This window comes from Lynx rufus, unplaced genomic scaffold (genome assembly GCF_022079265.1).
Source record: "Lynx rufus isolate CCGP_SWC_20201006 ecotype Redwood Valley unplaced genomic scaffold, mLynRuf1.p SCAF_13, whole genome shotgun sequence".
NCBI lineage: Eukaryota > Metazoa > Chordata > Mammalia > Carnivora > Felidae > Lynx > Lynx rufus.
In genome coordinates, this window is record NW_025814827.1 from 1,671,368 (window position 1) to 1,685,960 (window position 14,593).

Here is a 14,593-nt window from a genome sequence, read left to right on the forward strand (position 1 = left end):
TTCATTGCTGATTTGAAACACGGAACAATAATGACCACCATGATGATGAGGACAAATATATTAACTTTACAACTAATATTGAATGCTCAGTACTATGCTGTTTTGTTTTTATTAATCCTTACAACAATCCTATGAGGTGGATACTTTCATCACATGTAACAACAAAAAAAACCCCTAAAGCTTGGCAAAACTGGGATTCAAACCCAGTTAACAATGAAAATTCCAAGCACCCAGTAACATGTCAACAAGTTATGTGCTGAAAGTAAGATAAATATCTCAGCAGTCAGAGCTATTTGGGTATCTGTGTGGGAAGTGGAGCATCATAGTATACAGTATAAGCAAAAGCAGGAGAGAGGTTGAAGAAGACAGGGTTATATCCCATAGCAGCAATTCCAGAACTTTCAAATACTAAAAAGCATGACACTGTCAAATTGAGCATGGCCCACCTTGGAGATAATTAGAGCTCTCTAGATCAAAGGTTCTCCACCTGTTTTCCACCTGACACATGATGATGGATGAGGGCCTTAGAAGCTGATACTATGTGCCATCTAATGCTCAACACACCTCCATGGGTCTCCACACACCTCCACACATGGCCTGTGTGAAATTCCCAAAATATCAACTGTACCTCTGTGCCTTCTTACACTTCTCAGGAAAGCATATCAGAATAAAAATGAGTAGTATGGAAACCAATATGACAATAAACTTCATATATTGAAAAAATAAAAAAAATGAGTAAAAAGGTAGGAACTGTTTCTGTATCAAATAAGTAAATACGAATATTTACTGAGCACTGGTATTACATATCAGGTGTGTTGAAAACCCTCTATCTATATTAATCCTTAAACCACATTATGAATTAGGTAATATTTTATTCCCGTTTTACAGATGAGGTATCTGAAACACAAAATAAGTAATTTGCTGCAGATGGCACATAAGGGAAATTGCGGTATCAAGATTGCAGCAAAGAGATCTGGCTGTAGATCCCCAGCTCTTAAACACAACAATAAACTGCCTCTCAGCTCTCCTGGGGCATGACCTAGTGGATAGGTTCCCTGGGGAATTCCAGGAACTCTGCATAATGCCACAACCAAAAAGATAAGAACTTTTGCCTCCACAGGATACACCCAAAAGGCTCCCTGGGACTGTGAGGGTTCACTCCTCCATCAAGATTTTAGTTTAATGTCACAGGATGCTTGGATCCCAGCCTTACAGGCCCAGAAGATGACTTCGTTTAAGGCCTCTCTCCTTATCCCTGGGTAAGTATGTATCTTCTTAGTACTTAGCACTGCAGTAGGAATCTTCTTAGTAAGCCTAGCAAATGATACCGGTTACGAAGTTATAAAGTGCTGCTAAGCTACATATAAGCTACATATAAGCTTCACATAAAGAACTGGAACACAACCCCTTGCTCTGAAACAAGATCTGTGCATGAAAGATTCACTCAGTCTTCTGGGTAGGTTTGTCACACACTGTTCATTAAACAATACTTACTGCAAAGATGCTATATGCCAGGTACTATTCTAAGTGCTGGAATACATCTGTGAACCTCACATCCTTCAATCACAGAGATTACATTCCAGTGGGATGGAACTATGGGTCTATATAGACTTACAAAGCTCCAATGACAAACAAAAAAACCGAAACAATTATGGGAGAAGAGTTCTTTTTCAGCAGCAAGTGGAAGCTGAGGCCAGAGATGGTTCATAGTCCTTTGCTCTGACAGAGCAGCTCACATCCAAGAAATTGAAAAAGGGCAGGAAGAACACTACACACATAGTAAAAACTAGTTGTTCAGTTATAGGTTCTCCAAAAGTAATAATGCCAGAATATGAAGCATGATGAAGCATTAGGGATACTTTAAACTCCTAGCCTACAGATGGTCTCGATCACAGAATGGCCAAATTAATAGCAAAGCACAAAATATGGTCCAGAACATACCACTATAATTGCACTTGCCATGTAACACTGACACTCTCTTATTCTTGTATTCCCCCTCCAGGTACTAAGATGCAGGAGGGTCAGGATTAGTTCATTCATTTCTGTACCTCCAGCATCTAGCATCAGGCCCATCACAACACAGGCACTCAGAAAATGCTTCCTAAGCTGAACTGCAAGTATCCTCAACATGGAAACAATAAAGAACCACTGGTTTCTGAGCACCAAAAACTGCTCATCACAATTGTTCATTTTGAATGGTTTGGCCAAAGTTTCCTAAGTAACTTAGATAATAATTTAGATAATGCTAATCCACCCGGAAAAGAGAGAGAGAGAGAGAGAGAGAGAGAGAGAGAGAAACACTACTTACACAAGAAAGACAGCAAGAGAGCAAAACAAGCCCTTGGATAAATTATCAGAAATTGAAGTGCTCAGAATTATAGATGTATTAATGCCAATGTGATTCAAAGATAATCTCTGCAGCCTGAACTGCTAAGTCATTTTCCACTCATGGCCCAAAGACTGGCATGCTTCATTTATACAACATTTCTACACCATTCATTCATTCCTACAACTTCATGTCTTTGTCACATTAGGCACGATGGGGGTGCCTGGTATCTAATAATGAAACACAGGGTACCTGTGTTCTAACAAGGAAAACACAGGGTACCTACCCTCATGGATGGTCTTTCTTTCTGGTTACAGTCACCAAAAATCTATGTAGACTAAATATAAGGTGCTTTTATCTATCCCGTCTCCCTGCAGAAAAACCGTAATCATTTTTGTTCTTCCCAACCACAAGTGGGAGTTCAGTGATGCAACCACAACGCAGTTTCAATTGCATTAAATCATATGCCTAGAACAGTACAACATAATCCAGGCATTTTTAAAAGTTGAAATAATCCAACTAATTAACTAATTTTTGCTTCCTCTCTCAGTTTCCATGAAGAATTTAATGTGTTCTGCCTACTCAGAAAACAAACTTGAAGAAACCAAATGGCCCTTACCATTTCCAGATTTAAAATGGTAAGCTCGTGTAATACAAGTGCAAGAGCACTGTTCTGATTTTTTTTTAATGGGATAAACTTAAAATATGATAACTCTATGCATAGGAATGATATGTAGTAGTTAAAGAATGAGATAGAACTATATGGACATGGAAGATAGAATGCAGATCAACCAATATACGGAATCTGTTAAAGAAAATACAGACACAAAATAAAACTACACACACACAGAATAAAAGATCTGGAAAGATATCAAACTGACTGGAGTGATTACTATTTATTGGGGTAAACAGAGGGAGAGATGCAGAAAGAATTTGGTTTCTCTTTCCATATATTGCTATCTTATTTGATTTCTCCTAGATATATTATTCATCTGTAATTTGTTTAATTAAAAACATTTTTAGGGGCGCCAGGGTGGCTCAGTCAGTTGAGTGTCTTACTCTTAATTTTGGTTCAGGTCATGATCCCAGGGTCGTGGGATCAAGCCCTGGGTTGGACTCTAGACTGAGTGTGAGCCTGCTTAAGATTCTCTCTCTCTTTCTCTCTCTCTCTTTCTCTTTCTCCCCCCCCACTCTGTCCCTCTCCCTCATTCATGCACTCTCTCTAAAATAAAAATTAAAAAATTTAAACAAACATTTTTAGAGAAACCGTCTCTAAAATCACATAAACATTCAATATTTAGGGTTTGGTCCTTAACTTCAAATACTACAACAAACAAAAGTCTTGTTTGACCATAAGAGACTCTTAAATACTGAGAACAAACTGAGGGCTGATGGGGAGTAGGGGGGAGGGGAAAGTGGGTGATGGGCAGAGAAGAAGGCACCTGTTGGGATGAGCACTGGGTGTTGTATGGAAACCAATTTGAAATAAATTATATTTAATAAAAAAAAACTTGTTTGAATAATCAGAACACCTGACATAGCATTTAAGACCCAAAAAACACTTCTACAATTAAACATGAATCTGGAAAATTCAAATTCTAAAAGGAGTAGGTCAAAAGAAAGAAATCGTACACTTTCAAAATGCATATTCTAAGCCACAGGAACTAGATAATCTATAAACACTGCTTTCATACATACTCTGTAACTCATTTATTATAACTATGTTTTACAGATTAACCGCTCACACTACTCTCAAATTGCAAACTACCATCTCCAAAATAATCATATTACAAACATGAACAACTTTGTTTTCTTCCCTAAAGTTTTGCTATACATACCATTTCCTTTCCTCCAGAAGTTCAATTTGCTGTAAATTCAGTGGTTCAACTGTAGCACAAAACCTTAAAAATTTCCAGCCTTCTTGCTCTTAGTATTTCCCAAAAATGATACCCAAGGACCAGAAATTGAAGTATCACCATGAGAGTCAACCTGCACTAGTCACAATATAATTGTTAAGGGTATGAAAAGTACTTATGGAAGTAAAATCATGTCCCCTTTCTTGTGCTTCTTAAAAAACAAACAAACAAAACTCAATCCAAAAATTGTAGCTCATGGCTCACTAAATTCCCAAATCAGTTATGAACATACTTTTTTATTTTCCACAGATTATTAGTCATTTCAACTTCAACCGTCAGATACTGACATGAAAGAACCAAAAATTAATGCAGAGCATATTGTCAATGCATGAGCAACAATGTGGTCTATATTAAAGGTGTCAGTTTTACTTTCCTAGGGAGCTTTTGCTGATATGGATTGGAATTTTTAAGGGCCTAATAATAAAATTTTTTCAGAACTAGATTACAATAAGTAGTCATGAGATCAACATCATCTTTAACCAATTATGATTAGTATTTTCTAAGCTAAGAATGAGCAGATGTAAAATACATAAATAGCAGAAGTAAAGAAAAAGGACAAAGTTTAGATCCTTTTTCCCTTGTGTCTGAGCAAATACCAAACAGGAAAATTCAGAATGGGATAGAAATAAGCAGAGGATTTTTTTTTTATAATAGAATCACTTTTCAAAAATGAGTATCTAGCCTAGACATCAGGGAGAAAGATCAACCAGGGGAAGAAAAAAAACCAAGTTACCTCTTCCCTGCCTTTAATTGAGACCCATCATTTCATTCACTCAATAGATCACTCAGTTTTCATTCGGCCATATGCTCTACACTGTCACTGCATATCTCTTCCCTTAATATGTACTGTATTTCTTTCTTTCTTTTTTTAAGTTTATTTAAGTTATCTCTACACCCAATGTGGGGTTCAAACTGACGACCCTGAGATCAAGAGCCACATGCTCTTCCAACCAAGCCAGCCAGGCATCCTGTACTATATTTCTTGATTTTGACCATGTTAACATTTACTGTCATGTATAGAAAATGAAAAACAAAAAAGTCAAGTGTGATCTGATTATCCTTCTGTCACTAAATATCCAAAGATCCCCAAAGGTGTTGGTGAAAGTAGAAGTAGGGAAATATAATGAAAACAAAAACTGCCAACTACTCTCAGAGTGCATCATTTAGTTATTTTCCTAGCACACAGATAATATTCAGCTGGTTTCTCAAGTTCCTCACTCCCAGGAAACAATGAGGCATACTGTCATAATGCACATACTATTTTACATGAGACTGCTTACTTCATTCACAAGAGATAAAAGGAAGCCAGTTTATCAAAAAATATACCCTAAAAATGGGAAATATCCAAATTTTCAATTGCTACAGATGACTCAGTGAGTGGGCAGCTACAGAAACTCATAGCTGATGCTAGAAAAAGCTAATGTTTTCACGAAGATCACTTTGAAACACTGTTCTGGGTGCACATTATTTGCTCTTGCATTATAATTTTGTTTTACTTCCACACTAAGTATTTATGAAGTGCTGTATCCCTTCTGGAGGAAAAAGATGGAGTTTCTCCCATCATTATATAAATAAGAAAGCCATTCTTATTTGGGGCATTTTCTGATTACTAGACCACATTGCTGTAATTAAAATATTGCTACTTTGCCTCAACAATTTTGGTGTCCAATAAGCATGCATTTGTGTCTCAAATTGGCTGATTTTTAAGCTTATTATAAAGATAGACCACAGCGGAAATAGTCTTGTCTATCTCTCAACAACTACAAAGAAATTATTAACTCTTTAAGCTAAACAGGTCAAGATATTTAAGTACTAGACGTCTTTTAAAAGTAGATTAATTACAACATATTTTTGAGATATACGTATTTACAGACAAGATCTGATAAATAAAATAATAAGTAAAAATAAAAATACAATATGCAATCCTATTTATTAGTTGTATGGGGAAATATTAATTATTACACTTATCATATTCCAGTCAAAGAATTAAATAAGAAGGGGCACCTGGGTGGTTTAGTCAGTTAAGTGCCTGACTCTTTTTTTTTTTTTTTTAATTTTTTTTTTCAACGTTTATTTTTATTTTTGGGACAGAGAGAGACAGAGCATGAACGGGGGAGGGGCAGAGAGAGAGGGAGACACAGAATCGGAAACAGGCTCCAGGCTCTGAGCCATCAGCCCAGAGCCCGACGCGGGGCTCAAACTCACGGACCGCGAGATCGTGACCTGGCTGAAGTCGGACGCTTAACCGACTGCGCCACCCAGGCGCCCCAGTGCCTGACTCTTAATACTGACTCAGGTCATGATCTCACAGTTGTAAGATTGAGCTGCGCACTGAGCGTGGAGCCTGCTTGGGATTCTCTCTCTCTGCCCCTCCCCTGCATGCGCTCGTGCACTCTCTCTCTCTCAAGAAAAATAAACTTAAAAAAAAATTAAATAAGAAGAAATAGCACAAACGAAGTAGACATAATACCTTCCACTCATAGCACTCTCAGTTTAGAAAGATCTTTACATATATTCAGACTTTGAAGACAATATTTATTGGGTGCTAGTGTGTAAGACCCTACAGTAAGTCCTAGGGACATAACGATGAATAAGACATGTCCCTTTATTCTCCATTCATCCTATTTGATAATCAAAATCATATTAAGAAAACAGGGCAAGATTATCTCCAGCCTACAGAACAAAATAAAGATTAGAAATATTGAGGAATTTTTTACATGATCACAAGCTAAATTAAAAGCAAAGCTTGTTCTATACTCTTCTATTATACATTATATATTCACTAACCTTAGGTATCTTCCTGATCATGCCACATCTTTCTTACCATGCCACAAATTCATTTTAAAAAGAGGAAAATGATTTTAATTGCTACTGTTTCTTAAGAAACAGAAGATTATGGGGACTATGAGGATTACGATAAATGTGTGTGCGTGTATACATAGCATATAACATACATAATTTATCTACACATATGTAATATGTACATGCGCATATGCGTTTGTTACTCACTTCATACAAGTACTCTCTACAAGGAAGGATAAATGTGTCCTCAGGTCTTCAACTACAAAGTGTACTCACAAACTCTTAGTTATCCAAAATCCTTGAAATATGGAATTGATCTTATTGGCCACTCTGAGAATTGCCACTGCTGAAGTATACCCAGTAAATCCTTACACGCCTACAAATTTAACATTATTCTGTGACATGAAGGTCCACAAATGTAGGAATATGTCATTTTATTAAGGCAAAGTTTTAAAATTTTGTAAGACACCAAAATAAGTGCTCAGCATCCCCAGTGCCACTTGGCTTTGTAGTTTACTTCTCATGCTAACCTAACCCCCTCCAGAGCACCTGCAAAGTGCTATTTTATTGCATTTTATGGGAGAAATTATATGCTCTAGGACTGTGATAATACTAGCCACATATGCTACTGAGCACTCAAAATGTGGCTAGTCTGAATTGAGATGTGCTATAAGTAGAAAATATACACCAGATTTTGAAGACTTAGTAAGAAAAAAAAATTGTAAAACATCTCAATAATGTTATTACATTGAGTACCTGTTGCAATGATAATGTTTTAATTATACCTAGACTAAATAAAATGTATCATTCAAATTAATTCCATCTGTTTCTTTGTAGTCTTAAAAATGTGGCTACTAGAAAATTTGAAATTACATATGTGGCATGCATTATTTCTTTTGAACAGCACCATTCTAAGATATGCCCAAGAGATCTGAGACACACTCCTTGAGACTATCAAGGGCCTATTCAACTAACGTATCCTGTATTATTGTCAGTTCTCAATCTCTCAGAAAGTGAGCATGGGATGGTAAAGAGTTAGGGTTTTTTGATGGCACAGGAAAATGTCCGTAATATATTATCATAAAAAAAGCAAATATGAGATAATTAAAAAGTAGAGATGCTTCAAACATGCATGTAAGCCATTCAAATTAAGTTTAACAATATGAAAAAGAGAAAAATATCAATTCCTCTAAAAGAAAAGCATCTCCTATAGTGAGCACAATCTCCTGTCTCCTCGGCCAGTCTCAGCTCCTACGTGCCTCTCACAGTATGACCAGCTTACTGTACTGACTATAACTGACACATAAAGCGTATCTCTACTGTCCACAGTATGATGTCAACTAGGCATTATGAAATACATATGCACACAAAAAAATAGGGGAAAAGGCACCAAATTATTAGTACTGGTTATCTCTGGATGGCAGAATAGCAGATTTCCTACTTGTAACGTACGCTGTATTTTTCCAATTTTTTCTACAATAAAAGTTAACTTTTCCCTGTCATAAAAGCTAGTAATTTTTAACGATGTGTAGTTTGATAGCTAGTAAAGATTTAAAGATAAAAAGGACAAAGAGAATTAGAGGGAAATCATTCTATACAGGCCTCAGTCTCCTGGTCAGCCAACTAGTCCATGAAAACCCAGACCACACAGTCCAATAGGAGATAGAGATAACATTCATGCAGCTACAAAGCCCTGAAAAGTATTTGTCTTTTACAAAAGAATACAAAATACAACCTTCTCTAGATGACAAGATTTTTTGCTAGACTTCCAGAGCATAAAACTGAGAACAGAACTACAAGTTGCATTTATAATAGGATTCAAATTGTTTTTAATTTTATTTATTTATTTTGAGAGAGAGAGAGAGAGAGGCAGAGAGAAATGGAGATAGAGAATCCCAAGCAGGCTCCATGACATCAACGTGGAGCCTGATGTGGGGCTCAGTCTCACAAACCACAAGACCATGACCTGAGCCAAAATCCAGAGCAGGAGGCTTAACCCACTGAGCCACCCAAACACCCCTATAATAGGATTCAAATTTTATTTGCTTATGTTTAATAAACATATTCATGTGAAATAAAATCTAAGTCAATAATTAAAGTTCAACTCCCTAAATTAGGAGTTTTTATAAATTATTTATAAATTATTTATATTTATAAATTATAAATTATATTTATAAATTGTATTTATAAATTATTTCTATGCTACTGATAGTGCAATTTACATATGCACTAAAGGTATCATTCCATAAGTTATATTTGTATGGGAAGGAGTATATTAAGAAACGATGTAAACTTGTTCTTACACCGTATAGAAGGAAAGAGGTTATCAAACCACAAGGTTCTCTTCTGGACTTCTCATCACTCTTTACATTATTATACTAACTGCTTACATTACATTAACTTCCTTACTGAATGTGGAAACTAACCACCTCTTTTAACTTCAGGATGAATAGTTGAATTAAGATCTGGCAGTCTACCTGCAATATTTTGTTATGAGGGTTAACACTGCAAATACAGCCAGTCTCTGATAGGTAAATGCCGAAAAACAGTCTGGGGGGACATTGCTGCTAAAAGAATTTCCAAGTCAAGGAGAGAACTGGCATTAGGAAAATACTTTTTTATTGCTTCTCCAATGCCTTAAATCATCTTTCACACAAACTCCCACAATTACTCCTACTTCATACCCAAATAAAATCTATAAAAACTGCTGCACACCTGGGAAGAAGGCAGTTTCTCAGCATTTGAAATATTCAACTCAGTGTTCCAAAATATTGAAGAAGCATACCGTGGCATCTTCCCTTGTAGTAACAAAAGTAACTGAATCTACTTTGAAAATTCTGGGAGGGTGAGGGGGTTAGACTAACTTTAAACAATGAAAAGTACTTCCGTCATATAAAGGATTTATGAGAAAAACAGGTTTCCTGTTTTCCTGTTTGGTTCATCAATGGAACCAAAGAAACTCAGGAAGGTAGAGGTAGGAGAGTAAGAGGAAAACTTGTGGATTAAACTGTAAATACACTGAAGTTAAAATCTTTCATTAGTTTTTAAATATTTCTACCATCCTTTATTTTATTCAACAAATACATGATACTTCCTATGCCCCAGGCATTATTTTAAGCACTTTGTAAGTATTAGCTCATTAAAAACCCTTTGGGGGTGCCTGGGTGGCTCCGTTGGTTACTCGAGCAACTTCAGCTCAGGTCATGATCTCGTGGTTTATGAGTTCAAGCCCCACGTCGGGCTCTGTGCTGATAGCTCAGAGCCTGAAACCTGCTTCAGATTCTGTGTCTCCCTCTCTCTCTGCCCTTCCCCCACTCACATTCTGTCTCTCCTTCCTTCAAAAATAAACAAACATTAAAAAACAAAACAAAAACACCTTTGACTTTGGTACTATCATTATGCCCATTTTACAGATAAGAACACTAAGGCATAGAGAAGTAAAGTAACTTTCCCAAGATCACACAGCTAGTTAAGTGGCAGAGCTGAGATTCAATCCCAGGCAGTGTGGGTCTAGAATCCATGCTCTTGACCATAATGCAATGCTGACTCTGAAAAAGTAATATGTTCTCGAAAGCCCATTTCTAACTTATAGTTACATATTTCATAAAAATCTGATAAACAAATTAAGAGGAAAAAAATGGATAGCAAAAGAGTGGAAACCCTATTTTTCATAGTTCTAATACATCACTATGAATAATATATTGATATACTTCACATCAGCCTTTTTTCTTTTTTCACATAGGATTTTTTTTTCTCCTTTAATTATCACTCAGCACACATGATTTGCTAGAAAAGGAAAAACTTTAAGATACTAGTCTCTCAGTATTTTTAGAATAACAGTTAAAATTAATTAAACACTTATATATCAAAACATTTACATGCTTGCTATCTATTACTTCACTTCACAAGTAGGTATAAATAGTCCTCATTTTACAAATGAGGAAGCCTAAGAATAGTTAAGAAACAAACTTAACATCAAACATCTAGTATGTAGTTAAGCCAGGATTCAAATTCAAGCAGTCTGACTCCTGAACTAGAACTCTACTGCTAGAGGGTAGGATTGTGGGCTACTTAAAAAGCAGTGATCATGCTTTTACAGAGTAGTATTATTTGTCTTAGTCTAAAACAAAGATGTTACCATACAGATTTATTTTACCTTGCCCTAATTGTGACTGAGACAAACCAAAGTTTTTAGTATCCTAAGTCTTCTTGAACAAGCTAAGTAACTCTTCATGTCTTACCTCATGTCTGCAAGTATCATACGTACTTCCTTCACCCAACAATCATTTGAGTATCCATTATGCACTAGGTACCATGCTAATAAGACACCAAATTGGCAAAGTTGTTATGCATTTATATATATCGGTGTGTTGTATTTATTAGTTGTGAGAAACTTAAGCATACTTATATGCTGAGTGGAAAGAGACTCTGCCTTAGGTGCCAATCAATTCGGTGGAATAAATGAGAATAGAATCCTGCAATTCTCTGCCCCCTATTCTATAAAGTAGATAAATCCATTTTTTCTTACAATTCCTTCAGAGTGACTGAGAAATAATAACTCAATAGGTATGATTAATCTGTCTCATTCTATACTACCTCATCAGCAGGCAATGAAAGCCTATCCATTTTTAGTACAAAGGAGATGAAATTAAAATATTTTACTAAAAACCTCAGTTTACCAGGTTATAAGTTTAAATTACTTTTAAAGTTCTATAAATGTATTTTGGGTATGACCTTAATAACCAAATGATAAATGGGAATGTCTAAGGCCATCATAGAAAGAAGCAGTCAAAAATTAAGCATGTTTATAGAAGAAGGTAAGGTGGCCATTGCTGCTTGATTTTACATGGAAACATTTTATTTTAAGCAGGCCTGAGTTGAACCCCACTGATTTTGAAAAGGCAACAGAAAGCCAAAAGTTAAAAAGTAAAGTGCAGCAGAAACCCTAACCAGTTCACTGAGTGGCTTAATTGATAGCCAACAACTATAGGCACCAATTACCAACCCAAAACCTTATAATGGCAGGGGACCAAGAGCAGAAGAACCTAAGAAACCAAGGTCAACACATGGAGGAGCTTCTGCTTGTTGGTAATTACTAGTTGTGTGCATGACACCCTGATGAGTTTCCTGACCGGCACGTGCTTATTACATTAATGTCTACATGGAGCTGGCATACATGAGTTTGGCTCTTATGCCCATGTCGTCTAACAAGCTTCTCTAGGATGTTGTATCTATACTATCATCCAGTATTTGTCTTCCACTGCTAGTCTTTTTAAGTCTGAAATTTGTCTCATCCTAGATTGCAAATTTATGGAAGAAGGGAGCAAGGTTAACCCCAAAACAGTTCGGTGCCTTGAAAATAATACATATTGAATAAGTGCTCATTACTGATGGATATGGAATCTACCCTATAGCCACATCCTAATCCTTATCATTTTGCAGAACTAATCCTCCTCATCTCTCTGACCAGTAGGTCCCAGGGGTCAGTCCTTGAACTTCTCTATCAACACTCACTCCTCAGGCAATTTCACCTATACAGACAATTCCCAAATGTATGCAACTTGGACCATTCTCCTCTGAACTTCAGATTCATTTGTTGAACTGCTGACTTGACATCTCTATTAGTATGTCTATTAGACATCTCAAAAACCTAGGCAGTCTGGAAAAGAATTCCTGAACTCTCCCCAGAAATCTGCTCTGCCCACAGTCTTCACATCTCTGTTAATGACATCTCCATCCTTCCCTTTCTCAAGCCAAAAACCATGGAGTCATCCTTGACAACTCTCTTTTCACATTCCACATCCAATCCATCAGCAAATATAGTTGGATCAAAACATATCCAATTGGAGTCACATAAGTATAAAATGCCTGCCTATTTTTATATACAGAAATAAATATAGATATGTGTGGATGCAGATTAGTATACGTACACGTATTTCCTAGCTCGCTGTCCACTGAGCGTGACTAGAAGCAGTGACATTCCAATAACAACAAGCACACCTACCATCCAGATCTTGGCCTCCAAATACCACTCTCTGATAAAAGGAACCACAGCTTCTTAAAAAAATGAGTCTAGGGATGCTGCAGGAAAAATACACAAGCCTGAAGCATCTAGTAGTACCAGAGAATAAAGACATGTACATGTACACACACAAAGGATAGAAGAATGTCAAAGGACACAGAGTCAACCTAAAAGAGATCTCAATGGCCAAAGCTAGAATAATTTGGGCAAAATAAATAACGTTAGCACTGCACTATAACCCTAACAATAAAATAAATGTCCATGAATTGAAACTGATATCAATGATTAAATAGGTAGATAGAAAAATAGAGAAGGAATAAGCCTTCCTTACAAAAGAATTCCAGTTAATAAATACAGAAAAAATAAGAGAAATAAAGAAGCACTTCTAGAACACCATAGCCATAATTACTGCAGGCATAATCTACAGATGAATGCTAAAATTAGTGAGCAGAAACAGGATACTGGCAAAGCCTCTAAGTATCCACCCCAAAATATTTACCAATTACTGTAGTGGTTTTAATATATGTCCATAAATTCTTTGATTCTCCTCCTCTAGGAAGTGGGAGATTCATTCCCCTCCCCTTGAGTGTGGGCTGGTCTTAGCAACTTGCTTCTAATGAACAGAGTACAAAAAGGGAAAAATAACTTTCCAGGGGAGAAATTTGCCAGAAAACACCTTAACAAAATGATCATCAGTGATGTCGCGTTGGTATCATGCATCTCCTAAGAGCACTTCACTTTTTTTCAATGTTTATTTATTTTGAGAGAGAGAAAAAGGGAGAGAGCACACATGTGTGTGCACACACGTGCATGAGCTGGAGAGGGGGCAGAGAGAGAGAGGGAGAAAGAATTTCCTAAGCAGGCTCCGTGCAGTCAGGACATGGAGCCTGACTCAGGGCTCAATCTCACGAACTGTGAGATCATGACCTGGGCCAAATCAAGAGTCAGATGCTTAACCGACTGAGCCACCCAGGCGCCCCAAAAGGGCCCTTCACTTTTATGGTATTCTTACCCCCAAAATCCATAACCCCATTTAAATGAGAAAACATCAGACAAATCCAAATGGAGGAACGGTCTACAAAATACCTAACTAGTACTCTTTAAAAGTATAAGGTCATAAAAGAAAAGACCAAGAAACTATCATACATTAGAAGAGATAAAAGAGACTTGACAATCAAAAGCATTGTAGTATCCTGGTTTGCATATGGAATAGAAAAAGGTTATTAGTGGAAAAACTGGTAAAATACAAGTAAAATTAGGAGTTCGGTTGAGCGTTGTAGGACTGTTAATTTCTCAGCTTGATAAATGGTTATGTAAGATGTTAATATTAGGGGAAACAGGGTGAAGGGTATTTGGAAGTGGTTCTTAATAGAAGCAATTTTGCCCCATAAGAGCCATTGGGCAATGTCTGGAAACATTTTTTTTTTTTTAATGTTTGTTTACCTTTGAGAAGAGAGAGCCCGAGTGTGAGCAGGGGCAGGGCAGAGAGAGGGAGACACAGAATCCAAAGCAGGGTCCAGGCTCTTA